Here is a 27,554-nt window from a genome sequence, read left to right as displayed (position 1 = left end):
AGGATTTCCCACAGGGTTGTGCCTCGTGCCATCTTGGTGTGAGTCGATCCTCGGCGTGAAAGACGAGCCGGTGAAGGGAAAAGACGTTCCTCTGGAAAGGACTGAGACATCTAGGGAATCTTGGAATGGTGGCACGACCCTGGAGTTCCTCTCGCCGTTCCTGTTCACAGTGCCTCCTCTTGAGATGCGACGGGAACGCTGGGAACTCTTTCCCGACGAAGCAGGGAAAGGATCCCTCATCTCGAGCTACGAGGCAGAAACAGGGCTCCTCTGGATGTGGGCGGGACCCTCGTGTTTCCTCTCGAGTGGAGACGGGTATGTCGGGGAAATTCTTGATTTGCACCAAGGGTGTGAAGGACCCTTTCGAAGTTCCAGAGGTGAGGTGTGATCAGCCTCGAGACGCCTCAGCAGAAATGGGCCTCATCTCACCTGGAGGGGAGAACCTCCTGGATTTTCTCGAGTTGGGGCAGGTCTTCTCGAGATACGACGGGGACCTCAGGGACCGGCCTTGTTGGCCTCAGGAAGGCCATTCCCCATGCGAGTTGCTAGAGGCCATCTCGGGATTCCTCTCCCATCGATGGCGGGGCTAAGACCTTGTGTGGAGTCGGGGCCGGAACGTGAGGATTCCTCTCCAGTGCTGCCATGGATCTTGGGGTGCTTCTGAGTCTCCCCAGGGGAGTCAGGCCTCGTCTCGGGTGGGGGCATGCACGTGCGCTTTCCTCCCGAGCTGCAGCAGTAGTGTCACGCTTCCTGTCAGGTGAATCAAGGGGTCTGTGGCTTTCCATCGAGGCTGACCCTCCAGGATTTCCCACAGGGCTGTGCCTCGTGCCATCTTGGTGTGAGTCGATCCTCGGTGTGAAAGACGAGCCGGTGAAGGGAAAAGACGTTCCTCTGGAATGGACTGAGACATCTAGGGAATCTTGGAATGGTGGCACGACCCTGGAGTTCCTCTCGCTGTTCCTGTTCACAGTGCCTCCTCTTGAGATACTACGGGAACGCTGGGAACTCTTTCCCGACGAAGCAGGGAAAGGATCCCTCATCTCGAGCTACGAGGCAGAAACGGGGCTCCTCTGGATGTGGGCGGCACCCTCGTGTTTCCTCTCGAGTGGAGACGGGTATGTCGGGGAAATTCTTGATTTGCACCAAGGGTGTGAAGGACCCTTTCGAAGTTCCAGAGGTGAGGTGTGATCAGCCTCGAGACGCCTCAGCAGAAATGGGCCTCATCTCACCTGGAGGGGAGAACCTCCTGGATTTTCTCTAGTTGCGGCAGGTCTTCTCGAGATACGACGGGGACCTCAGGGACCGGCTCTGGTGGCCTCAGGAAGGCCAGTCCCCATGCGAGTTGCTAGAGGCCATCTCGGGATTCCTCTCCCGTCGATGGCGGGGCTAAGACCTTGTGTGGAGTCGGGGCCCTAACCTGAGGATTCCTCTCCAGTGTTGCCATGGATCTTGGGGTGCTTCTGAGTCTCCCCAGGGGAGTCAGGCCTCGTCTCGGGTGGGGGCATGCACGTGCGCTTTCCTCCCGAGCTGCAGCAGTAGTGTCACGCTTCCTGTCAGGTGAATCAAGGGGTCTGTGGCTTTCCATCGAGGCTGACCCTCCAGGATTTCCCACAGGGCTGTGCCTCGTGCCATCTTGGTGTGAGTCGATCCTCGGCGTGAAAGACGAGCCGGTGAAGGGAAAAGACGTTCCTCTGGAATGGACTGAGACATCTAGGGAATCTGGGAATGGTGGCATGACCCTGGAGTTCCTCTCGCCGTTCCTGTTCACAGTGCCTCCTCTTGAGATGCTACGGGAACGCTGGGAACTCTTTCCCGACGAAGCAGGGAAAGGATCCCTCATCTCGAGCTACGAGGAAGAAACGGGGCTCCTCTGGATGTGGGCGGGACCCTCGTGTTTCCTCTCGAGTGGAGACGGGTATCTCGGGGAAATTCTTGATTTGCACCAAGGGTGTGAAGGACCCTTTCGAAGTTCCAGAGGTGAGGTGTGATCAGCCTCGAGACGCCTCAGCAGAAATGGGCCTCATCTCACCTGGAGGGGAGAACCTCCTGGATTTTCTCGAGTTGCGGCAGGTCTTCTCGAGATACGACGGGGACCTCAGGGACCGGCTCAGGTGGCCTCAGGAAGGCCAGTCCCCATGCGAGTTGCTAGAGGCCATCTCGGGATTCCTCTCCCGTCGATGGCAGGGCTAAGACCTTGTGTGGAGTCGGGGCCGGAACCTGAGGATTCCTCTCCAGTGTTGCCATAGATCTTGGGGTGCTTCTGAGTCTCCCCAGGGGAGTCAGGCCTCGTCTCGGGTGGGGGCATGCACGTGCGCTTTCCTCCCGAGCTGCAGAAGTAGTGTCACGCTTCCTGTCACGTGGATCAAGGGATCTTTGGCTTTCCCTTGAGGCTTTCCCTGGAGGCTTTCCCTCGAGGCTTTCCCACGAGGCTTTCCCCCAGGGCTGTGCCACGTGCCACCTGGGTGTGAGTCGATCCTCGGCGTGAAAGACGAGCCAGTGAAGGGAAAAGAGGTTCCTCTGGAATGTTCTGAGACATCTGGGGGACTCTTGGAATGGTGGCACGACCCTGAGTTCCTCTCGCCGTTCCTGTTGAGAGGGCCTCCTCTTGAGATTCGACAGGAACGCCGGGAACTCTTTCCTGAGGAAGCAGGGAAAGGATCCCTCATCTCGAGCTACGAGGCGGAAACGGGGCTCCTCTGGATATGGGCGGCACCCTCGTGTTTCCTCTCGAGTGGAGACGGGTATGTTGGGGGTCTTCTTGATTTACACCAAGGGTGTGAAAGACCCTTTCGAAGTTCCAGAGGTGAGGTGTGATCAGCCTCAAGACGCCTCAGCAGAAATGGGCCTCATCTCGCCTGGAGGGGAGAACCTCCTGGATTTTCTCGAGGTGCGGCAGGTCTTCTCGAGATACGATGGGGACCTCAGGGACCGGCTCTGGTGGCCTCAGGAAGGCCAGTCCCCATGCGAGTTGCTAGAGGCCATCTCGGGATTCCTCTCCCGTCGATGGCGGGGTCTAAGACCTTGTGTGGAGTCGGGGCCGGAACCTGAGGATTCCTCTCCAGTGTTGCCATGGATCTTCGGGTTCTTCTGAGTCTCCCCAGGGGAGTCAGGCCTCGTCTCGTGTGGGGGCATGCACGTGCGCTTTCCTCCCGAGCTGCAGCAGTAGTGTCACGCTTCCTGTCACGTGGATCAAGGGATCTGTGGCTTTCCCTTGTGGCTTTCCCTGGAGGCTTTCCCTCGAGGCTTTCCCACGAGGCTTTCCCCCAGGGCTGTGCCACGTGCCACCTGGGTGTGAGTCGATCCTCGGCGTGAAAGACGAGACGGTGAAGGGAAAAGAGGTTCCTCTGGAATGGACTGAGACATCTCGGGGACTCTTGGAATGGTGGCACGACCCTGGAGTTCCTCTCGCCGTTCCTGTTGAGAGGGCCTCCTCTTGAGATGCGACAGGAACCCCGGGAACTCTTTCCCGAGAAAGCAGGGAAAGGATCCCTCATCTTGAGCTACGAGGCGGAAACGGGGCTCCTCTGGATATGGGCGGCACCCTCGTGTTTCCTCTCGAGTGGAGACGGGTATGTTGGGGAACTTCTTGATTTACTCCAAGGGTGTGAAAGACCCTTTCGAAGTTCCAGAGGTGAGGTGTGATCAGCCTCAAGACGCCTCAGCGGAAATGGGCCTCATCTCGCCTGGAGGGGAGAACCTCCTGGATTTTCTCGAGTTGCGGCAGGTCTTCTCGAGTTACGACGGCGACCTCAGGGACCCGCTCTGGTGGCCTCAGGAAAGGCCAGTCCCCATGCGAGTTTCTAGAGGCCATCTCGGGATTCCTCTCCCGTCCATGCCGGGGCCTAAGACATTGTGTGGAGTCGGGGCCGGAACCTGAGGATTCCTCTCCAGTGTTGCCGTGGATCTTGGCGTGCTTCTGAGCCTCCCCAGGGGAGTCAGGCCTCGTCTCGAGAGGGGGCATGCACGTGCGCTTTCCTCCCGAGCTGCAGCAGTAGTGTCACGCTTCTTGTCAGGTGAATCAAGGGGTCTGTGGCTTTCCATTGAGGCTGACCCTCCAGAATTTCCCACAGGGCTGTGCCTCGTGCCATCTTGGTGTGAGTCGATCCTCGGCGTGAAAGACGAGCCGGTGAAGGGAAAAGACGTTCCTCTGGAATGGACTGAGACATCTAGGGAATCTTGGAATGGTGGCACGACCCTGGAGTTCCTCTCGCCGTTCCTGTTCACAGTGCCTCCTCTTGAGATGCTACGGGAACGCTGGGAACTCTTTCCCGACGAAGCAGGGAAAGGATCCCTCATCTCGAGCTACGAGGCAGAAACGGGGCTCCTCTGGATGTGGGCGGGACCCTCGTGTTTCCTCTCGAGTGGAGACGGGTATGTCGGGGAAATTCTTGATTTGCACCAAGGGTGTGAAGGACCCTTTCGAAGTTCCAGAGGTGAGGTGTGATTGGCCTCGAGACGCCTCAGCAGAAATGGGCCTCATCTCACCTGGAGGGGAGAACCTCCTGGATTTTCTCGAGTTGCGGCAGGTCTTCTCGAGTTACGACGGCGACCTCAGGGACCCGCTCTGGTGGCCTCAGGAAAGGCCAGTCCCCATGCGAGTTGCTAGGGGCCATCTCGGGATTCCTCTCCCGTCCATGCCGGGGTCTAAGACCTTGTGTGGAGTGGGGGCCGGAACCTGAGGATTCCTCTCCAGTGTTGCCATGGACCTTGGCGTGCTTCTGAGCCTCCCCAGCGGAGTCAGGCCTCGTCTCGAGAGGGGGCATGGACGTGCGCTTTCCTCCCGAGCTGCAGCATTAGTGTCACGCTTCCTGTCAGGTGGATCAAGGGGTCTGTGGCTTTCCATCGAGGCTTTCCCTCCAGGATTTCCCACAGGGCTGTGCCACGTGTCACCTTGGTGTGAGTCGATCCTCGGCGTGAAAGACGAGCCGGTGAAGGGGAAAGACGTTCCTCTGGAATGGACTGAGACATCTAGGGTATCTTGAAATGGTGGCACGACCCTGGAGTTCCTCTCGCCGTTCCTGTTCAGAGTGCCTCCTCTTGAGATGCTACGGGAACGCTGGGAACTCTTCCCCGACGAAGCAGGGAAAGGATCCCTCATCTCGAGCTACGAGGCGGAAACGGGGCTCCTCTGGATGTATGCGGGACCCTCGTGTTTCCTCTCGAGTGAAGACGGGTATGTCGGGGAAATTCTTGATTTGCACCAAGGGTGTGAAGGACCCTTTCGAAGTTCCAGAGGTGAGGTGTGATCAGCCTCGAGACACCTCAGCGGAAATGGGCCTCATCTCGCCTGGTGGAGAACCTCCTGGATTTTGTCGAGTTGCGGCAGGTCTTCTCGAGTTACGACGAGGACCTCAAGGACCCGCTCTGGTGGCCTCAGGAAAGGCCAGTCCCCATGCGAGTTGCTAGGGGCCATCTCGGGATTCCTCTCCCGTCCATACCGGGGCCTAAGACATTGTGTGGAGTCGGGGCCGGAACCTGAGGATTCCTCTCCAGTGTTGCCGTGGATCTTGGCGTGCTTCTGAGCCTCCCCAGCGGAGTCAGGCCTCGTCTCGAGAGGGGGCATGGACGTGCGCTTTCCTCCCGAGCTGCAGCATTAGTGTCACGCTTCCTGTCAGGTGGATCAAGGGGTCTGTGGCTTTCCATCGAGGCTTTCCCTCCAGGATTTCCCACAGGGCTGTGCCACGTGTCACCTTGGTGTGAGTCGATCCTCGGCGTGAAAGACGAGCCGGTGAAGGGGAAAGACGTTCCTCTGGAATGGACTGAGACATCTAGGGTATCTTGAAATGGTGGCACGACCCTGGAGTTCCTCTCGCCGTTCCTGTTCAGAGTGCCTCCTCTTGAGATGCTACGGGAACGCTGGGAACTCTTCCCCGACGAAGCAGGGAAAGGATCCCTCATCTCGAGCTACGAGGCGGAAACGGGGCTCCTCTGGATGTATGCGGGACCCTCGTGTTTCCTCTCGAGTGAAGACGGGTATGTCGGGGAAATTCTTGATTTGCACCAAGGGTGTGAAGGACCCTTTCGAAGTTCCAGAGGTGAGGTGTGATCAGCCTCGAGACACCTCAGCGGAAATGGGCCTCATCTCGCCTGGTGGAGAACCTCCTGGATTTTGTCGAGTTGCGGCAGGTCTTCTCGAGTTACGACGGGGACCTCAAGGACCCGCTCTGGTGGCCTCAGGAAAGGCCAGTCCCCATGCGAGTTGCTAGGGGCCATCTCGGGATTCCTCTCCCGTCGATGGCGGGGCTAAGACCTTGTGTGGAGTCGGGGCCGGAACCTGAGGATTCCTCTCCAGTGTTGCCATGGATCTTGGGGTGCTTCTGAGTCTCCCCAGGGGAGTCAGGCCTCGTCTCGGGTGGGGGCATGCACGTGCGCTTTCCTCCCGAGCTGCAGCAGTAGTGTCACGCTTCCTGTCAGGTGAATCAAGGGGTCTGTGGCTTTCCATCGAGGCTGACCCTCCAGGATTTCCCACAGGGCTGTGCCTCGTGCCATCTTGGTGTGAGTCGATCCTCGGCGTGAAAGACGAGCCGGTGAAGGGAAAAGACGTTCCTCTGGAATGGACTGAGACATCTAGGGAATCTGGGAATGGTGGCATGACCCTGGAGTTCCTCTCGCCGTTCCTGTTCACAGTGCCTCCTCTTGAGATGCTACGGGAACGCTGGGAACTCTTTCCCGACGAAGCAGGGAAAGGATCCCTCATCTCGAGCTACGAGGCAGAAACGGGGCTCCTCTGGATGTGGGCGGCACCCTCGTGTTTCCTCTCGAGTGGAGACGGGTATGTCGGGGAAATTCTTGATTTGCACCAAGGGTGTGAAGGACCCTTTCGAAGTTCCAGAGGTGAGGTGTGATCAGCCTCAAGACGCCTCAGCAGAAATGGGCCTCATCTCGCCTGGAGGGGAGAACCTCTTGGATTTTCTCGAGTTGCGGCAGGTCTTCTCGAGATACGACGGGGACCTCAGGGACCGGCTCTGGTGGCCTCAGGAAGGCCAGTCCCCATGCGAGTTGCTAGAGGCCATCTCGGGATTCCTCTCCCGTCGATGGCGGGGTCTAAGACCTTGTGTGGAGTCGGGGCCGGAACCTGAGGATTCCTCTCCAGTGTTGCCATGGATCTTCGGGTGCTTCTGAGTCTCCCCAGGGGAGTCAGGCCTCGTCTCGAGTGGGGGCATGCACGTGCGCTTTCCTCCCGAGCTGCAGCAGTAGTGTCACGCTTCCTATCACGTGGATCAAGGGATCTGTGGCTTTCCCTTGAGGCTTTCCCTGGAGGCTTTCCCTCGAGGCTTTCCCACGAGGCTTTCCCCCAGGGCTGTGCCACGTCCCACCTGGGTGTGAGTCGATCCTCGGCGTGAAAGACGAGACGGTGAAGGGAAAATAGGTTCCTCTGGAATGGACTGAGACATCTCGTGGACTCTTGGAATGGTGGCACGACCCTGGACTTCCTCTCGCCGTTCCTGTTGAGAGGGCCTCCTCTTGAGATGCGACAGGAACCCCGGGAACTCTTTCCCGAGGAAGCAGGGAAAGGATCCCTCATCTTGAGCTACGAGGCGGAAACGGGGCTCCTCTGGATATGGGCGGCACCCTCGTGTTTCCTCTCGAGTGGAGACGGGTATGTTGGGGAACTTCTTGATTTACACCAAGGGTGTGAAAGACCCTTTCGAAGTTCCAGAGGTGAGGTGTGATCAGCCTCAAGACGCCTCAGCGGAAATGGGCCTCATCTCGCCTGGAGGGGAGAACCTCCTGGATTATCTCGAGTTGCGGCAGGTCTTCTCGAGTTACGACGGCGACCTCAGGGACCCGCTCTGGTGGCCTCAGGAAAGGCCAGTCCCCATGCGAGTTGCTAGAGGCCATCTCGGGATTCCTCTCCCGTCGATGGCGGGGCCTAAGACCTTGTGTGGAGTCGGGGCCGGAACCTGAGGATTCCTCTCCAGTGTTGCCATGGATCTTCGGGTGCTTCTGAGTCTCCCCAGGGGAGTCAGGCCTCGTCTCGAGTGGGGGCATGCACGTGCGCTTACCTCCCGAGCTGCAGCAGTAGTGTCACGCTTCCTGTCACGTGGATCAAGGGATATGTGGCTTTCCCTTGAGGCTTTCCCTGGAGGCTTTCCCTCGAGGCTTTCCCACGAGGCTTTCCCCCAGGGCTGTGCCACGTGCCACCTGGGTGTGAGTCGATCCTCGGCGTGAAAGACGAGCCGGTGAAGGGAAAAGAGGTTCCTCTGGAATGGACTGAGATATCTCGGGGACTCTTGGAATGGTGGCACGACCCTGGAGTTCCTCTCGCCGTTCCTGTTGAGAGGGCCTCCTCTTGAGATGCGACAGGAACCCCGGGAACTCTTTCCCGAGGAAGCAGGGAAAGGATCCCTCATCTTGAGCTACGAGGCCGAAACGGGGCTCCTCTGGATATGGGCGGCACCCTCGTGTTTCCTCTCGAGTGGAGACGGGTATGTTGGGGATCTTCTTGATTTACACAAAGGGTGTGAAAGACCCTTTCGAAGTTCCAGAGGTGAGGTGTGATCAGCCTCAAGACGCCTCAGCGGAAATGGGCCTCATCTCGCCTGGAGGGGAGAACCTCCTGGATTTTCTCGAGTTGCGGCAGGTCTTCTCGAGTTACGTCGGCGACCTCAGGGACCCGCTCTGGTGGCCTCAGGAAAGGCCAGTCCTCATGCGAGTTGCTAGAGGCCATCTCGGGATTCTTCTCCCGTCGATGGCGGGGCTAAGACCTTGTGTGGAGTCGGGGCCGGAACCTGAGGATTCCTCTCCAGTGTTGCCATGGATCTTCGGGTGCTTCTGAGTCTCCCCAGGGGAGTCAGGCCTCGTCTCGGGTGGGGGCATGCACGTGCGCTTTCCTCCCGAGCTGCAGAAGTAGTGTCACGCTTCCTGTCACGTGGATCAAGGGATCTGTGGCTTTCCCTTGAGGCTTTCCCTGGAGGCTTTCCCTCGAGGCTTTACCACGAGGCTTTCCCCCAGGGCTTTGCCACGTGCCACCTGGGTGTGAGTCGATCCTCGGCGTGAAAGACGAGCCGGTGAAGGTAAAAGAGGTTCCTCTGGAATGTTCTGAGACATCTGGGGGACTCTTGGAATGGTGGCACGACCCTGAGTTCCTCTCGCCGTTCCTGTTGAGAGGGCCTCCTCTTGAGATGCGACAGGAAAGCCGGGAACTCTTTCCCGAGGAAGCAGGGAAAGGATCCCTCATCTCGAGCTACGAGGCCGAAACGGGGCTCCTCTGGATATGGGCGGCACCCTCGTGTTTCCTCTCGAGTGGAGACGGGTATGTTGGGGGTCTTCTTGATTTACACCAAGGGTGTGAAAAGCCCTTTCGAAGTTCCAGAGGTGAGGTGTGATCAGCCTCAAGACGCCTCAGCGGAAATGGGCCTCATTTCGCCTGGAGGGGACAACCTCCTGGATTTTCTCGAGTTGCGGCAGGTCTTCTCGAGTTACGACGGGGACCTCAGGGACCCGCTCTGGTGACCTCAGGAAAGGCCAGTCACCATGCGAGTTGCTAGGGGCCATCTCGGGATTCCTCTCCGGTGCATGCCGAGGCCTAAGACCTTGTGTGGAGTCGGGGCCGGAATCTGAGGATTCCTGTCCAGTGTTGCCATGGATCTTGGGGTGCTTCTGAGTCTCCCCAGGGGAGTCAGGCCTCGTCTCGAGTTGGGGCATGCACGAGCGCTTTCCTCCCGAGCTGCAGCAGTAGTGTCACGCTTCCTGTCAGGTGGATCAAGGGATCCGTGGCTTTCCCTCGAGGCTTTCCCATGAGGCTTTCGCACAGGGCTGTGCCACGTGCCACCTTGGTGTGAGTCGATCCTCGGCGTGAAAGACGAGCCGGTGAAGGCAAAAGAGGTTCCTCTAGAATGGACTGAGACATCTGGGGGACTCTTGGAATGGTGGCACAACTCTGGAGTATCTCTCGCCGTTCCTGTTTATAGGGCCTCCTCTTGAGATGCGACGGGAAGGCCAGGAACCTTTCCCAACGAAGCAGGGAAAGGATCCCTCATCTCGAGCTACGAGGCGGAAACGGGGCACCTCTGGATGTGGATGGGACCCTCCTGTTTCCTCTCGATTGGAGACGGGTATGTCGGGGAACTTCTTGATTTGCACCAAGGGTGTGAAGGATCCTTTCGAAGTTCCAGAGGTGAGGTGTGATCAGGCTCGAGACGCCTCAGCGGAAATGGGCCTCATCTCGCCTGGATGGGAGAACCTCCTGGATTTTCTCGAGTTGCGGCAGGTCTTCTCGAGTTACGACGGGGTCCGCAGGGACCCGCTCTGGTGGCCTCAGGAAAGGCCATTCCCCATGCGAGTTACTAGGGGCCATCTCGGGATTCCTCTCCGGTTCATGCCTAGGCCTAAGTCCTTGTGTGGAGTCGGGGCCGGAACCTGATGATTCCTCTCCAGTGTTGCCATGGATCTTGGGGTGCTTCTGAGTCTCCCCAGGGGAGTCAGGCCTCGTCTCGGGTGGGTGCATGCACGTGCGCTTTCCTATCGAACTGCAGCAGTAGTGTCACACTTCCTGGCACGTGGATCAAGGAATCTGTGGCTTTCCCTCGAGGCTTTCCCTCGAGGCTTTCCCACAGGGGTGTGCCACGTGCCACCTTGGTGTGAGTCGATCCTCGGCGTGAAAGAGGAGCCGGTGAAGGTAAAAGAGGTTCCTCTGGAATGGACTGAGACATCTAGGAGACTCTCGAAATGGTGGCACTACCCATGAGTTCCTCTCGCCGTTCCTGTTTTGAGGGCCTCCTCTTGAGATGCGACGGGAATGCCGGGAAATCTTTCCCGACGAATCAGGGAAAGGATCCCTCATCTCGAGCTACGAGGCGGAAACGGGGCTCCTCTACATGTGGGCGGGAACCTCGTGTTTCCTCTCGAGTGGAGACGGGTATGTCGGGGAACTTCTTGAGTTGCACCAAGATTGTGAAGGACCCTTTCGAAGTTCCAGAGGTGACGTGTGATTAGCCTCGAGACGCCTCAGCAGAAATGGGCCTCATCTCGCCTGAAGGGGAGAACCTCCTGGATTTTCTCGAGGTGCGGCAGGTCTTCTCGAGTTACAACGGGGACCTCAGGGTCCCGATCTGGTGGCCTCAGGAAAGGCCAGTCCCCCTGCGAGTTGCTAGGGGCCACCTCGGGATTCCACTCCCGTCCATGCCAGGGCCTAAGACCTTGTGTGGAGTCGGGGCCGGAACCTGAGGATTCCTCTCCAGTGTTGCCATGGATCTTGGGGTGCTTCTGAGTCTCCCCAGGGGAGTCAGGCCTCGTCTCGAGTGGGGGCATGCACGTGCGCTTTCCTCCCGAGCTGCAGCAGTAGTGTCACGCTTCCTGTCACTTGGATCAAGGGATCTGTGGCTTTCCCTCGAGGCTGTCCCTCGAGGCTTTCCCACGAGGCATTCCCACAGGGCTGTGCCACGTGCCAACTTGATGTGAGTCGATCCTCGGCGTGAAAGACGAGCCGGTGAAGGGAAAAGTGTTTCCTGTGGAATGGACTGAGACATCTGGGTGACTCTTGGAATGGTGGCAGGACCCTGGAGCTCCTCTCGCCATTCCTGGGGAGAGGGCCTGCTCTTGAGATGCGACGGGAACGCCGGGAACTCTTTCCCGACGATGGAAGGAAAGGATCCAACATCTGGAGCTACGAGGCGGAAACGGGGCACCTCTGGATGTGGGCGGGACCCTCGTGTTTCCGCTCGAGTGGAGACGGGTATGTCGGGGAACTTCTTGATTTGCACCAAGGGTGTGAAGGAACCTTTCCAAGTTCCAGAGGTGAGGTGTGATCAGCCTCGAGACGCCTCAGCGGAAATGGGCCTCATCTCGCCTGGAGAGGAGAACCTCCTGGATTTTCTCGAGTTGCGGCAGGTCTTCTCGAGTTACGACGGGGACCTCAGGGACCCGCTCATGTGTCCTCAGGAAAGGCCAGTCCCCATGCGAGTTGCTAGGGGCCCTCTCGGGATTCCTCTCCCGTCCATGCCGGGGCCTAAGACCTTGTGTGGAGTCGGGACTGGAACCTGAGGATTCCTCTCCAGTTTTGCCATGGAACTTGGGGTGCTTCTGAGTCTCCCCAGGGGAGTCAGACCTCGTCTCGAGTGGGGGCATGCACGTGCGCTTTCCTCCCGAGCTGCACCAGTAGTGTCCCGCTTCCTGTCACGTGGATCAAGGGATCTGTGGCTTTCCCTCGAGGCTTTCCCACGAGGCTTTCCCTCAGGGCTGTGCCACGTGCCACCTTGGTGTGAGTCGATCCTCGGCGTGAAAGACGAGCCGGTGAAGGGAAAAGAGGTTCCTCTGGAATGGACTGAGACATCTGGGGGACTCTTGGAATGGTGGCACGACCCTGGAGTTCCTCTCGCCGTTCCTGGTGAGAGGGCCTCCTCTTGACAGGCGACGGGAATGCCGGGAACTCTTTCCCGACGAAGCAGGGAAAGGATCCATCATCTCGAGCTACGAGGCGTAAAAGGGGCACCTCTGGATGTGGGCGGCACCCTCGTGTTTCCTCTCGAGTGGAGTCGGGTATGTCGGGCAATTTCTTGATTTGCACCAAGGGTGTGAAGGACCCTTTCTAAGTTCCAGAGGTGAGGTGTGATCAGCCTAGAGACGACTCAGCTGAAATTGGCCTCATCTCGCCTGGAGGGGAGAACCTCCTGAATTTTCTCGAGTTGCGGCAGGTCTTTTCGAGTTATGACGGGGACCTCAGGGACCCGCTCTGGTGGCCTCCGGATAGGCCAGTCCCCATGCGAGTTGCTAGGGGCCCTCTTGGGATTCCTCTCCCGTCCATGCCAGGGCCTAATAGCTTGTGTGGAGTCGGGGCCGGAACCTGAGGATTCCTCTCCAGTGTTGCCATGGATCTTGGGGTGCTTCTGAGTTTCCCCAGGGGAGTCAGGCCTCGTCTCGACTGGGGGCATGCACGTGCGCTTTCCTCCCGAGCTGCAGCAGGCGTGTCACACTTCCTGTCACGTGGGTCAAGTGATCTGTGGCTTTCCCTCGAGGCTTTCCCTTGAGGCTTTCCCACGAGGCTTTCCCACAGGGCCGTGCCACGTTGCACCTAGGTGTGAGTCGATCCTCAGCATGAAAGAAGAGCCGGTGAAGGGAAAAGAGTTTCCTCTGGAATGGACTGAGACATCTGGGGGACTCTTGGAATGGTGGCACGACCCTGGAGTTCCTCTCGCCATTCCTGTTGAGAAGGCCTCCTCTTGAGGTGCGACGGAAACGCTGGGAACTCTTTCTCGACGAACAAAGGAAAGGATCCCTCATCTCGAGCTACGAGGCGGAAACGGGGCTCCTCTACATGTGGGCGGGAACCTCGTGTTTCCTCTCGAGTGGAGACGGGTATGTCGGGGAACTTCTTGAGTTGCACCAAGATTGTGAAGGACCCTTTCGAAGTTCCAGAGGTGACGTGTGATTAGCCTCGAGACGCCTCAGCAGAAATGGGCCTCATCTCGCCTGAAGGGGAGAACCTCCTGGATTTTCTCGAGGTGCGGCAGGTCTTCTCGAGTTACAACGGGGATCTCAGGGACCCGCTCTGGTGGCCTCAGGAAAGGCCAGTCCCCATGCGAGTTGCTAGGGGCCACCTCGGGATTACTCTCCCGTCCATGCCAGGGCCTAAGACCTTGTGTGGAGTCGGGGCCGGAACCTGAGGATTCCTCTCCAGTGTTGCCATGGATCTTGGGGTGCTTCTGAGTCTCCCCAGGGGAGTCAGGCCTCGTCTCGAGTGGGGGCATGCACGTGCGCTTTCCTCCCGAGCTGCAGCAGTAGTGTCACGCTTCCTGTCACTTGGATCAAGGGATCTGTGGCTTTCCCTCGAGGCTGTTCCTCGAGGCTTTCCCACGAGGCTTTCCCACAGGGCTGTGCCACGTGCCACCTTGGTGTGAGCCGATCCTCGGCGTGAAAGACGAGCCGGTGAAGGGAAAAGAGTTTCCTGTGGAATGGACTGAGACATCTGGGGGACTCTTGGAATGGTGGCAGGACCCTGGAGTTCCTCTCGCCGTTCCTGGTGACAGGGCCTCCTCTTGAGATGTGACGGGAACGCCGGGAACTCTTTCCCGACGATGCAGGGAAAGGATCCATCATCTGGAGCTACGAGGCGGAAACGGGCCACCTCTGGATGTGGGCGGGACCCTCGTGTTTCCGCTCGAGTGGAGACGGGTATGTCGGGGAAATTCTTGATTTGCACCAAGGGTGTGAAGGACCCTTTCGAAGATCCATAGGTGAGGTGTGATCAGCCTCGAGACGCCTCAGCGGAAATGGGCCTCATCTCGCCTGGATGGGAGAACCTCCTGGATTTTCTCTAGTTGCGGCAGGTCTTTTCGAGTTACGACGGGGACCTCAGGGACCCGCTCTGGTGGCCTCAGGATAGGCCAGTCCCCATGCGAGTTGCTAGGGGCTTTCTTCCCGAGCTGCAGCAGTAGTGTCACGCTTCCTGTCACGTTGATCAAGGGATCTGTGGCTTTCCCTCGAGGCTTTCCCACGAGGCTTTCCCTCAGGGCTGTGCCACGTGCCACCTTGGTGTGAGTCGATCCTCGGCGTGAAAGACGAGCCGGTGAAGGGAAAAGAGGTTCCTCTGGAATGGACTGAGACATCTGGGGGACTCTTGGAATGGTGGCACGACCCTGGAGTTCCTCTCGCCGTTCCTGGTGAGAGGGCCTCCTCTTGAGAGGCGACGGGAACGCCGGGAACTCTTTCCCGAAGAAGCAGGGAAAGGATCCCTCATCTCGAGCTACGAGGCGGAAAAGTGGCACCTCTGGATGTGGGCGGCACCCTCGTGTTTCCTCTCGAGTGGAGTCGGGTATGTCGGGCAACTTCTTGATTTGGACCAAGGGTGTGAAGGACCCTTTCGAAGTTCCAGAGGTGAGGTGTAATCAGCCTAGAGACGTCTCAGCGGAAATGGGCCTCATCTCGCCTGGATGGGAGAACCTCCTGGATTTTCTCGAGTTGCGGCAGGTCTTTTCGAGTTACGACGGGGACCTCAGGGACCCGCTCTGGTGGCCTCAGGATAGGCCAGTCCCCATGCGAGTTGCTAAGGGCCCCCTTGGGATTCCTCTCCCGTCCATGCCAGGGCCTAATAGCTTGTGTGGAGTCGGGGCCGGAACCTGAGGATTCCTCTCCAGTGTTGCCATGGATCTTGGGGTGCTTCTGAGTTTCCCCAGGGGAGTCAGGCCTCGTCTCGAGTGGGGGCATGCACGTGCGCTTTCCTCCCGAGCTGCAGCAGGCGTGTCACACTTCCTGTCACGTGGGTCAAGTGATCTGTGGCTTTCCCTCGAGGCTTTCCCTTGAGGCTTTCCCACGAGGCTTTCCCACAGGGCCGTGCCACGTTGCACCTAGGTGTGAGTCGATCCTCGGCATGAAAGAAGAGCCGGTGAAGGGAAAAGAGATTCCTCTGGAATGGACTGAGACATCTGGGGGACTCTTGGAATGGTGGCACGACCCTGGAGTTCCTCTCGCCATTCCTGTTGAGAGGGCCTCCTTTTGAGATGCGACGGGAACGCCAGGAACTCTTTCCCGACGAAGCAGGGAAAGGATCCCTCATCTCGAGCTACGAGGCGGAAACGGGGCTCCTCTGGATGTGGGCGGGACCCTCGTGTTTCCTCTCGAGTGGAGACGGTTATGTAGGGGAACTTCTTGAGTTGCAACAAGGGTGTGAAGAACCCTTTCGAAGTGCCAGAGGTGAGGTGTGATTAGCCTCGAGACGCCTCAGCGGAAATGTGCCTCATCTCGCCTGGAGGGCAGAACCTCCTGGATTTTGTCGAGTTGCGGCAGGTCTTCTCGAGCTACGACCGGGACCGCAGGGACCCGCTCTGGTGGCCGCAGGAAAGGCCAGTCCCAATGCTAGATGCTATGGGCCATCTCGGGATTCCTCTCCCGTCCATGCCAGGGCCTAAGACCTTGTGTGGAGTCGGGGCCGGAACCTGAGGATTCCTCTCCAGTGTTGACATGGATCTTGGGGTGCCTCTGAGTCTCACCAGGGGAGTCAGGCCTCCTCTCAAGTGGGGGCATGCACGTGCGTTTTCCTCCCGAGCTGCAGCAGTAGTGTCACGCTTCCTGGCACGTGCATCAAGGGATCTGTGGCTTTCCCTCTAGGCTTTCCCTCGAGGCTTTCCCACGAGGCTTTCCCTCAGGGCTGTGCCACGTGCCACCTTGGTGTGAGTCGATCCTCGGCGTGAAACACGAGCCGGTGAAGGGAAAAGATGTTCCTCTGGAATGGACTGAGACATCTGGGGGATTCTTGGAATGGTGGCACGGCCCTGGAGTTCCTCTCGCCGTTCCTGTTGAGAGGGCCTCCTCTTGAGATGCGAAGGGAAGGCTGGGAACTCTTTTCCTACGAAGCATTGAAAGGATCCCTCATCTCGAGCTACGAGGCGGAAACGGGGCTCCTCTGGATGTGGGCGGGACCCTCGTGTTTCCTCTCGAGTGGAGACCGATATGTAGGGGAACTTCTTAGTGTGCACCAAGGGTGTGAAGGACCCTTTCGAAGTTCCAGAGGTGAGGTGTGATCAGCCTAGAGACGTCTCAGCGGAAATGGGCCTCATCTAGCCTGGAGGGGAGAACCTCCTGGATTTTCTCGAGTTGCGTCAGGTCTTCTCGAGTTACGACGGGGACCTCAGGGACCCGTTCTGGTGGCCGCAGGAAAGGCCAGTCACCATGCGAGTTGCTAGGGGCCATCTCGGGATTCCTCTCCGGTGCATGCCGAGGCCTAAGACCTTGAGTGGAGTCGGGGCCAGAGTCTGAGGATTCCTGTCCCGTGTTGCCATGGATCTTGGGGTGCTTCTGAGTCTGCCCAGGGAAGTCAGGCCTCGTCTCGTGTGGGGGCATGCCCGAGCGCTTTCCTCCCGAGCTGCAGCAGTAGTGTCACGCTTCCTGGCACGTGGATCAAGGGATCCGTGGCTTTCCCTCGAGGCTTTCCCACGAGGCTTTCGCACAGGGCTGTGCCACGTGCTACCTTGGTGTGAGTCGATCCTCGGCGTGAAAGACGAGCCGGTGAAGGGAAAAGAGGTTCCTCTGGAATGGACTGAGACATCTGGGGGACTCTTGGAATGGTGGCACAACTCTGGAGTATCTCTCGCCGTTCCTGTTTATAGGGCCTCCTCTTGAGAGGCGACGGGAACGCCGGGAACTCTTTCCCGACGAAGCAGGGAAAGGATCCCTCATCTCGAGCTACGAGGCGGAAACGGGGCTCCTCTGGATGTGGGCGGGACCCTCGTGTTTCCTCTCGAGTGGAGACAGTTATGTAGGGGAACTTCTTGAGTTGCACCAAGGGTGTGAAGAACCCTTTCGAAGTGCCAGAGGTGAGGTGTGATCAGCCTCGAGACGCCTCAGCGGAAATGGGCCTCATCTCGCCTGGATGGGAGAACCTCCTGGATTTTGTCGAGTTGCGGCAGGTCTTCTCGAGTTACGACGGGGTCAGCAGGGACCCGCTCTGGTGGCCTCAGGAAAGGCCAGTCCCAATGCTAGATGCTATGGGCCATCTCGGGATTCCTCTCCGGTCCATGCCTAGGCCTAAGACCTTGTGTGGAGTCGGGGCCGGAACCTGATGATTCCTCTCCAGTGTTGCCATGGATCTTGGGGTGCTTCTGAGTCTCCCCAGGGGAGTCAGGCCTCGTCTCGAGTGGGGGCATGCACGTGCGCTTTCCTCCCGAGCTGCAGCAGTAGTGTCACGCTTTCTGTCACGTGGATCAAGGGATCTGTGGCTTTCCTTTGAGGCTGTCCCTGAGGCTTTCACACGAGGCTTTCCCACGAGGCTTTCCCACCGGGCTGTGCCACGTGCCACCTTGGTGTGAGTCGATCCTCGGCGTGAAAGACGAGCCGGTGAAGGGAAAAGAGGTTCCTGTGGAATGGACTGAGAGTTCTGGGGGACTCTTGGAATGGTGGCAGGACCCTGGAGTTCCTCTCGCCGTTCCTGTTGAGAGTGCCTCCTCTTGAGATGCGACAGGAACGCTGGGAACTCTTTCCCGACGAAGCAGGGAAAGGATCCCTCATCTGGAGCTACGAGGCGGAAACGGAGCACCTCTGGATGTGGGCGGGACCCTCGTGTTTCCACTCGAGTGAAGACGGTTAGGTCGGGGAACTTCTTGAGTTGCACCCAGGGTGTGAAGGAACCTTTCGAAGTTCCAGAGGTGAGGTGTGATCAGCCTCGAGACGCCTCAGTGGAAATGGCCTCATCTCGCCTGGAGTGGAGAACCTCCTGGATTTGTTCAAGTTGCGGCAGGTCTTCTCGAGTTACGACGGGGACCTCAGGGACCCGCTCTCGTGGCCTCAGGAAAGGACAGACCCCATGCGAGTTGCTAGGGGCCCTCTCGGGATTCCTCTCCCGTCCATGCTGGGGCCTAAGACCTTGTGTGCAGTCGGGGCCGGAAGCTGAGGATTCCTCTCCAGGGTTGCCATGGATCTTGGGGTGCTTCTGAGTCTCCCCAGGGGATTCAGGCCTCGTCTCGAGTGGGGGCACGCACGTGCGCTTTCCTCCCGAGCTGCAGCAGTAGTGTCCCGCTTCCTATCACGTGGATCAAGAGATCTCTGGCTTTCACTCGAGGCTTTCCCAGGAGGCTTTCCCACCGGGCTGTGCCACGTGCCACCTTGGTGTGAGTCGATCCTCGGCGTGAAAGACGAGCCGGTGAAGGGAAAAGAGGTTCCTCTGGAATGGACTGAGACATCTGGGGGACTCTTTGAATGGTGGCAGGACCCTGGAGTTCCTCTCGCCGTTCCTGTTGAGAGGGCCTCCTCTTGAGGTGCGACGGGAACGCCGGGAACTCTTTCCCGACGAAGCAGGGAAAGGATCCATCATCTGGAGCTACGAGGTGGAAACGGGGCACCTCTGGATGTGGGCGGGACCCTCGTGTTTCCGCTCGAGTGGAGACGGGTATGTCGGGGAACTTCTTGATTTGCACCAAGGGTGTGAAAGAACCTTTCGAAGTTCTAGAGGTGAGGTGTGATCAGCCTCGAGACGCCTCAGCGGAAATGGGCCTCATCTCGCCTGGAGGGGAGAACCTCCTGGATTTTCTCGAGTTGCGGCAGGTCTTCTCGAGTTACGACGGGGACCTCAGGGACCCGCTCTGGTGGCCTCAGGAAAGGACAGTCCCCATGCGAGTTGCTAGGGGCCCTCTCGGGATTCCTCTCCCGTCCATGCCGGGGCCTAAGTCCTTTTGTGGAGTCGGTGCCGGAAGCTGAGGATTCCTCTCCAGGGTTGCCATGGATCTTGGGGTGCTTCTGAGTATCCCCAGGGGAGTCAGGCCTCGTCTCGAGTGGGGGCATGCACGTGCGCTTTTCTCCCGAGCTGCAGCAGTAGTGTCACGCTTCCTGGCACGTGCATCAAGGGATCTGTGGCTTTCCCACGAGGCTTTCCCACGAGGCTTTCCCTCAGGGCTGTGCCACGTGCCACCTTGGTGTGAGTCGATCCTCGGCGTGAAAGACGAGCCGGTGAAGGGAAATGAGGTTCCTCTGGAATGGACTGAGACATCTGGGGGACTTTTGGAATGTTGGCACGACCCTGGAGTTCCTCTCGCCGTTCCTGTTGAGAGGGCCTCCTCTTGAGATGCAAAGGGAAGGCTGGGAACTCTTTTCCTAAGAAGCATTGAAAGGATCCCTCATCTCGAGCTACGAGGCGGAAACGGGGCTCCTCTGGATGTGGGCGGGAGCCTCGTGTTTCCTCTCGAGTGGAGACCGATATGTAGGGGAACTTCTTAATGTGCACCAAGGGTGTGAAGGACCCTTTCGAAGTTCCAGAGGTGAGGTGTGATCAGCCTCGAGACGTCTCAGCGGAAATGGGCCTCATCTTGCCTGGAGGGGAGAACCTCCTGGATTTTCTCGAGTTGCGTCAGGTCTTCCCGTGTTACGACGGGGACCTCAGGGACCCGCTCTGGTGGCCGCAGGAAAGGCCAGTCCCCATGCGAGTTGCTAGGGGCCATCTCGGTATTCCTCTCCGGTGCATGCCGAGGCCTAACACCTTGTGTGGAGTCGGGGCCGGAATCTGAGGATTCCTCTCCAGTGTTGCCATGGATCTTGGGGTGCTTCTGAGTCTCCCCAGGGGAGTCAGGCCTCGTCTCGAGTTGGGGCATGCACGTGCGCTTTCCTATCGAGCTGCAGCAGTAGTGTCACGCTTCCTGGCACGTGCATCAAGGGATCTGTGGCTTTCCCTCGAGGCTTTCCCTCGAGGCTTTCCCTCGAGGCTTTCCCACAGGGGTGTGCCACGTGCAACCTTGGTGTGAGTCGATTCTCGGCGTGAAAAACGAGCCGGGGAAGGGAAAAGAGGTTCCTCTGGAATGGACTGAGATATCTGGGGGACTCTTGGAATGGTGGCACGACCCATGAGTTCCTCTCGCCGTTCCTGTTGTGAGGGCCTCCTCTTGAGATGCGACGGGAATGCCGGGAATTCTTTCCCGACGAAGCAGGGAAAGGATCCCTCATCTCGAGCTACGAGGCGGAAACGGGGCTCCTCTACATGTGGGCGGGAACCTCGTGTTTCCTCTCGAGTGGAGACGGTATGTCGCGGAACTTCTTCAGTTGCACCAAGATTGTGAAGGACCCTTTCGAAGTTCCAGAGGTGACGTGTGATTAGCCTCGAGACGCCTCAGCAGAAATGGGCCTCATCTCGCCTGAAGGGGAGAACCTCCTGAATTTTCTCGAGGTGCGGCAGGTCTTCTCGAGTTACAACGGGGACCTCAGGGACCCGATCTGGTGGCCTCAGGAAAGGCCAGTCCCCATGCGAGTTGCTAGGGGCCACCTCGGGATTCCTCTCCCGTCCATGCCAGGGCCTAAGACCTTGTGTGGAGTCGGGGCCGGAACCTGAGGATTCCTCTCCAGTGTTGCCATGGATCTTGGGGTGCTTCTGAGTCTCCCCAGGGGAGTCAGGCCTCGTCTCGAGTGTGGGCATGCACGTGCGCTTTCCTCCCGAGCTGCAACAGTAGTGTCACGCTTCCTGTCACTTGGATCAAGGGATCTGTGGCTTTCCCTCGAGGCTGTCCCTCGAGGCTTTCCCACGAGGCATTCCCACAGGGCTGTGCCACGTGCCACCTTGGTGTGAGTCGATCCTCGGCGTGAAAGACGAGCCGGTGAAGGGAAAAGAGTTTCCTGTGGAATGGACTGAGACATCTGGGTGACTCTTGGAATGGTGGCAGGACCCTGGAGTTCCTCTCGCCGTTCCTGTTGAGAGGGCCTGCTCTTGAGATACGACGGGAATGCCGGGAACTCTTTCCCGACGAAGCAGGGAAAGGATCCCTCATCTCGAGCTGCGAGGCGGAAAAGGGGCACCTCTGGATGTGGGCGGCACCCTCGTGTTTCCTGTCGAGTGGAGTCGGGTATGTCGGGCAACTTCTTGATTTGCACCAAGGGTGTGAAGGACCCTTTCGAAGTTCCAGAGGTGAGGTGTGATCAGCCTAGAGACGTCTCAGCGGAAATGGGCCTCATCTCGCCTGGAGGGGAGAACCTCCTGGATTTTCTCGAGTTGCGTCAGGTCTTTTCGAGTCACGACGGGGACCTCAGGGACCCGCTCTGGTGGCCTCAGGATAGGCCAGGCCCGATGCGAGTTCCTAGGGGCCCTCTTGGGATTCCTCTCCCGTCCATGCCAGGGCCTAATAGCTTGTGTGGCGTCGGGGCCGGAACCTGAGGATTCCTCTCCAGTGTTGCCATGGATCTTGGGGTGCTTCTGAGTTTCCCCAGGGGAGTCAGGCCTCGTCTCGATTGGGGGCATGCAGGTGCGCTTTCCTCCCGAGCTGCACCAGGGGTGTCACACTTCCTGTCACGTGGGTCAAGTGATCTGTGGCTTTCCCTCGAGGCTTTCCCTTGAGGCTTTCCAACGAGGCTTTCCCTCAGGGCCGTGCCACGTTGCACCTAGATGTGAGTCGATCTTCGGCGTGAAAAACGAGCCGGTGAAGGGAAAAGAGTTTCCTCTGGAATGGACTGAGACATCTGGGGCACTCTTGGAATGGTGGCACGACCCTGGAGTTCCTCTCGCCATTCCTGTTGAGAGGGCCTCCTCTTGAGATGCGACGGGAACGCCAGGAACTCTTTCCCGACGAAGCAGGGAAAGGATCCCTCATCTCGAGCTACGAGGCGGAAACGGGGCTCCTCTGGATGTGGGCGGGACCCTCGTGTTTCCTCTCGAGTGGAGACGGTTATGTCGGGGAACTTCTTCAGTTGCACCCAGGGTGTGAAGAACCCTTTCGAAGTGCCAGAGGTGAGGTGTGATTAGCCTCGAGACGCCTAGCGGAAATGTGCCTCATTTTGCCTGGAGGGCAGAACCTCCTGGATTTTCTCGAGTTGCGGCAGGTCTTCTCGAGCTACGACCGGGACTGCAGGTACCCGCTCTGGTGGCCTCAGGAAAGGCCAGTCCCAATGCTAGATGCTATGGGCCATCTCGGGATTCCTCTCCCGTCGATGCCGGGGCCGAAGACCTTGTGTAGAGTTGGGGCTGGAACCTGAGGATTCCTCTCCAGTGTTGCCATGGATCTTGGGGTGCTTCTGAGTCTCCCCAGGGGAGTCAGGCCTCGTCTCGAGTTGGGGCATGCACGTGCGCTTTCCTATCGAGCTGCAGCAGTAGTGTCACGCTTCCTGGCACGTGCATCAAGGGATCTGTGGCTTTCCCTCGAGGCTTTCCCTCGAGGCTTTCCCTCGAGGCTTTCCCACAGGGGTGTGCCACGTGCAACCTTGGTGTGAGTCGATCCTCGGCGTGAAAGACGAGCCGGTGAAGGGAAAAGAGGTTCCTCTGGAATGGACTGAGACATCTAGGAGACTCTTGAAATGGTGGCACGACCCAGGAGTTCCTCTCGCCGTTCCTGTTGTGAGGGCCTCCTCTTGAGATGCGACGGGAATGCCGGGAATTCTTTCCCGACGAAGCAGGGAAAGGATCCCTCATCTCGAGCTACGAGGCGGAAACGGGGCTCGCCTACATGTGGGCGGGAACCTCGTGTTTCCTCTCGAGTGGAGACGGGTATGTCGGGGAACTTCTTGAGTTGCACCAAGATTGTGAAGGACCCTTTCGAAGTTCCAGAGGTGAGGTGTGATTAGCCTCGAGACGCCTCAGCAGAAATGGGCCTCATCTCGCCTGCAGGGGAGAACCTCCTGGATTTTCTCGAGGTGCGGCAGGTCTTCTCGAGTTACAACGGGGACCTCAGGGACCCGTTCTGGTGGCTTCAGGAAAGGCCAGTCCCCATGCGAGTTGCTAGCGGCCACCTCGGGATTCCTCTCCCGTCCATGGCAGGGCCTAAGACCTTGTGTGGAGTCGGGGCCGGAACCTGAGGATTCCTCTCCAGTGTTGACATGGATCTTGGGGTGCCTCTGAGTCTCCCCAGGGGAGTCAGGCCTCGTCTCGAGTGGGGGCATGCACGTGCACTTTCCTCCCGAGCTGCAGCAGTAGTGTCACGCTTCCTGGCACGTGCATCAAGGGATCTGTGGCTTTCCCTCTAGGCTTTCCCTCGAGGCTTTCCCACGAGGCTTTCCCACATTGCTGTGCCACGTGCCACCTTGGTGTGAGTCGATCCTCGGCGTGAAAGACGAGACGGTGAAGGGAAAAGAGGTTCCTCTGGAATGGACTGAGACATCTGGGGGACTCTTGGAATGGTGGCACGGCCCTGAAGTTCCTCTCGCCGTTCCTTTTGAGAGGGCCTCCTCTTGAGATGCGAAGGGAAGGCTGGGAACTCTTTTCCTACGAAGCATTGAAAGGATCCCTCATCTCGAGCTACGAGGCGGAAACGGGGCTCCTCTGGATGTGGGCGGGACCCTCGTGTTTCCTCTCGAGTGGAGACCGATATGTAGGGGAACTTCTTAGTGTGCACCAAGGGTGTGAAGGACCCTTTCGAACTTCCAGAGGTGAGGTGTGATCAGCCTAGAGACGTCTCAGCGGAAATGGGCCTCATCTTGCCTGGAGGGGAGAACCTCCTGGATTTTCTCGAGTTGCGTCAGGTCTTCTCGAGTTACGACGGGGACCTCAGGGACCCGCTCTGGTGGCCGCAGGAAAGGCCAGTGCCCATGCGAGTTGCTAGGGGCCATCTCGGGATTCCTCTCCGGTGCATGCCGAGGCCTAAGACCTTGTGTGGAGTCTGGGCCGGAATCTGAGGATTCCTGTCCAGTGTTGCCAGGGATATTGGGGTGCTTCTGAGTCTCCTCAGGGGACTCAGGCCTCGTCTCGAGTGGGGGCATGCACGTGCACTTTCCTCCCGAGCTGCAGCAGTAGTGTCACGCTTCCTTGCACGTGCATCAAGGGATCTGTGGCTTTCCCTCTAGGCTTTCCCTCGAGGCTTTCCCACGAGGCTTTCCCACATTGCTGTGCCACGTGCCACCTTGGTGTGAGTCGATCCTCGGCGTGAAAGACAAGCCGGTGAAGGGATAAGAGGTTCCTCTGGAATGGACTGAGACATCTGGGGGACACTTGGAATGGTGGCACGGCCGTGGAGTTCCTCTCGCCGTTCCTGTTGAGAGGGCCTCCTCTTGAGATGCGAAGGGAAGGCTGGGAACTCTTTTCCTACGAAGCATTGAAAGGATCCCACATCTCGAGCTACGAGGCGGAAACGGGGCTCCTCTGGATGTGGGCGGGACCCTCGTGTTTCCTCTCGAGTGGAGACCGATATGTAGGGGAACTTCTTTGTGTGCACCAAGCGTGTGAAGGACCCTTTCGAAGTTCCAGAGGTGAGGTGTGATCAGCCTAGAGACGTCTCAGCGGAAATGGGCCTCATCTTGCCTGGAGGGGAGAACCTCCTTGATTTTCTCGAGATGCGTCAGGTCTTCTCGAGTTACGACGGGGACCTCAGGGACCCGCTCTGGTGGCCGCAGTAAAGGCCAGTCCCCATGCGAGTTGCTAGGGGCCATCTCGGGATTCCTCTCCGGTGCATGCCGAGGCCTAAGACCTTGTGTGGAGTCGGGGCCGGAATCTGAGGATTCCTGTCCAGTGTTGCCATGGATCTTGGGGTGCTTCTGAGTCTCCCCAGGGGATTCAGGCCTCGTCTCGAGTTGGGGCATGCACGAGCGCTTTCCTCCCGAGCTGCAGCAGTAGTGTCACGCTTCCTGTCAGGTGGATCAAGGGATCCGTGGCTTTCCCTCGAGGCTTTCCCATGAGGCTTTCGCACAGGGCTGTGCCACGTGCCACCTTGGTGTGAGTCGATCCTCGGCGTGAAAGACGAGCCGGTGAAGGCAAAAGAGGTTCCTCTAGAATGGACTGAGACATCTGGGGGACACTTGGAATGGTGGCACAACTCTGGAGTATCTCTCGCCGTTCCTGTTTATAGGGCCTCCTCTTGAGATGCGACGGGAAGGCCGGGAACCTTTCCCAACGAAGCAGGGAAAGGATCCCACATCTCGAGCTACGAGGCGGAAACGGGGCACCTCTGGATGTGGATGGGACCCTCCTGTTTCCTCTCGATTGGAGACGGGTATGTCGGGGAACTTCTTGATTTGCACCAAGGGTGTGAAGGATCCTTTCGAAGTTCCAGAGGTGAGGTGTGATCAGCCTCGAGACGCCTCAGCGGAAATGGGCCTCATCTCGCCTGGATGGGAGAACCTCCTGGATTTTCTCGAGTTGCGGCAGGTCTTCTCGAGTTACGACGGGGTCCGCAGGGACCCGCTCTGGTGGCCTCAGGAAAGGCCATTCCCCATGCGAGTTACTAGGGGCCATCTCGGGATTCCTCTCCGGTTCATGCCTAGGCCTAAGTCCTTGTGTGGAGTCGGGGCCGGAACCTGATGATTCCTCTCCAGTGTTGCCATGGATCTTGGGGTGCTTCTGAGTCTCCCCAGGGGAGTCAGGCCTCGTCTCGAGTGGGTGCATGCACGTGCGCTTTCCTATCGAACTGCAGCAGTAGTGTCACACTTCCTGGCACGTGGATCAAGGAATCTGTGGCTTTCCCTCGAGGCTTTCCCTCGAGGCTTTCCCACAGGGGTGTGCCACGTGCCACCTTGGTGTGAGTCGATCCTCGGCGTGAAAGAGGAGCCGGTGAAGGTAAAAGAGGTTCCTCTGGAATGGACTGAGACATCTAGGAGACTCTCGAAATGGTGGCACTACCCATGAGTTCCTCTCGCCGTTCCTGTTTTGAGGGCCTCCTCTTGAGATGCGACGGGAATGCCGGGAAATCTTTCCCGACGAATCAGGGAAAGGATCCCTCATCTCGAGCTACGAGGCGGAAACGGGGCTCCTCTACATGTGGGCGGGAACCTCGTGTTTCCTCTCGAGTGGAGACGGGTATGTCGGGGAACTTCTTGAGTTGCACCAAGATTGTGAAGGACCCTTTCGAAGTTCCAGAGGTGACGTGTGATTAGCCTCGAGACGCCTCAGCAGAAATGGGCCTCATCTCGCCTGAAGGGGAGAACCTCCTGGATTTTCTCGAGGTGCGGCAGGTCTTCTCGAGTTACAACGGGGACCTCAGGGTCCCGATCTGGTGGCCTCAGGAAAGGCCAGTCCCCCTGCGAGTTGCTAGGGGCCACCTCGGGATTCCACTCCCGTCCATGCCAGGGCCTAAGACCTTGTGTGGAGTCGGGGCCGGAACCTGAGGATTCCTCTCCAGTGTTGCCATGGATCTTGGGGTGCTTCTGAGTCTCCCCAGGGGAGTCAGGCCTCGTCTCGAGTGGGGGCATGCACGTGCGCTTTCCTCCCGAGCTGCAGCAGTAGTGTCACGCTTCCTGTCACTTGGATCAAGGGATCTGTGGCTTTCCCTCGAGGCTGTCCCTCGAGGCTTTCCCACGAGGCATTCCCACAGGGCTGTGCCACGTGCCAACTTGATGTGAGTCGATCCTCGGCGTGAAAGACGAGCCGGTGAAGGGAAAAGTGTTTCCTGTGGAATGGACTGAGACATCTGGGTGACTCTTGGAATGGTGGCAGGACCCTGGAGCTCCTCTCGCCGTTCCTGGGGAGAGGGCCTGCTCTTGAGATGCGACGGGAACGCCGGGAACTCTTTCCCGACGATGGAAGGAAAGGATCCAACATCTGGAGCTACGAGGCGGAAACGGGGCACCTCTGGATGTGGGCGGGACCCTCGTGTTTCCGCTCGAGTGGAGACGGGTATGTCGGGGAACTTCTTGATTTGCACCAAGGGTGTGAAAGAACCTTTCCAAGTTCCAGAGGTGAGGTGTGATCAGCCTCGAGACGCCTCAGCGGAAATGGGCCTCATCTCGCCTGGAGAGGAGAACCTCCTGGATTTTCTCGAGTTGCGGCAGGTCTTCTCGAGTTACGACGGGGACCTCAGGGACCCGCTCATGTGTCCTCAGGAAAGGCCAGTCCCCATGCGAGTTGCTAGGGGCCCTCTTGGGATTCCTCTCCCGTCCATGCCGGGGCCTAAGACCTTGTGTGGAGTCGGGACTGGAACCTGAGGATTCCTCTCCAGTTTTGCCATGGAACTTGGGGTGCTTCTGAGTCTCCCCAGGGGAGTCAGACCTCGTCTCGAGTGGGGGCATGCACGTGCGCTTTCCTCCCGAGCTGCACCAGTAGTGTCCCGCTTCCTGTCACGTGGATCAAGGGATCTGTGGCTTTCCCTCGAGGCTTTCCCACGAGGCTTTCCCTCAGGGCTGTGCCACGTGCCACCTTGGTGTGAGTCGATCCTCGGCGTGAAAGACGAGCCGGTGAAGGGAAAAGAGGTTCCTCTGGAATGGACTGAGACATCTGGGGGACTCTTGGAATGGTG

This window comes from Budorcas taxicolor, chromosome 1 (assembly GCF_023091745.1).
Source record: "Budorcas taxicolor isolate Tak-1 chromosome 1, Takin1.1, whole genome shotgun sequence".
Lineage (NCBI taxonomy): Eukaryota > Metazoa > Chordata > Mammalia > Artiodactyla > Bovidae > Budorcas > Budorcas taxicolor.
This window is presented reverse-complemented; position numbering follows the sequence as displayed.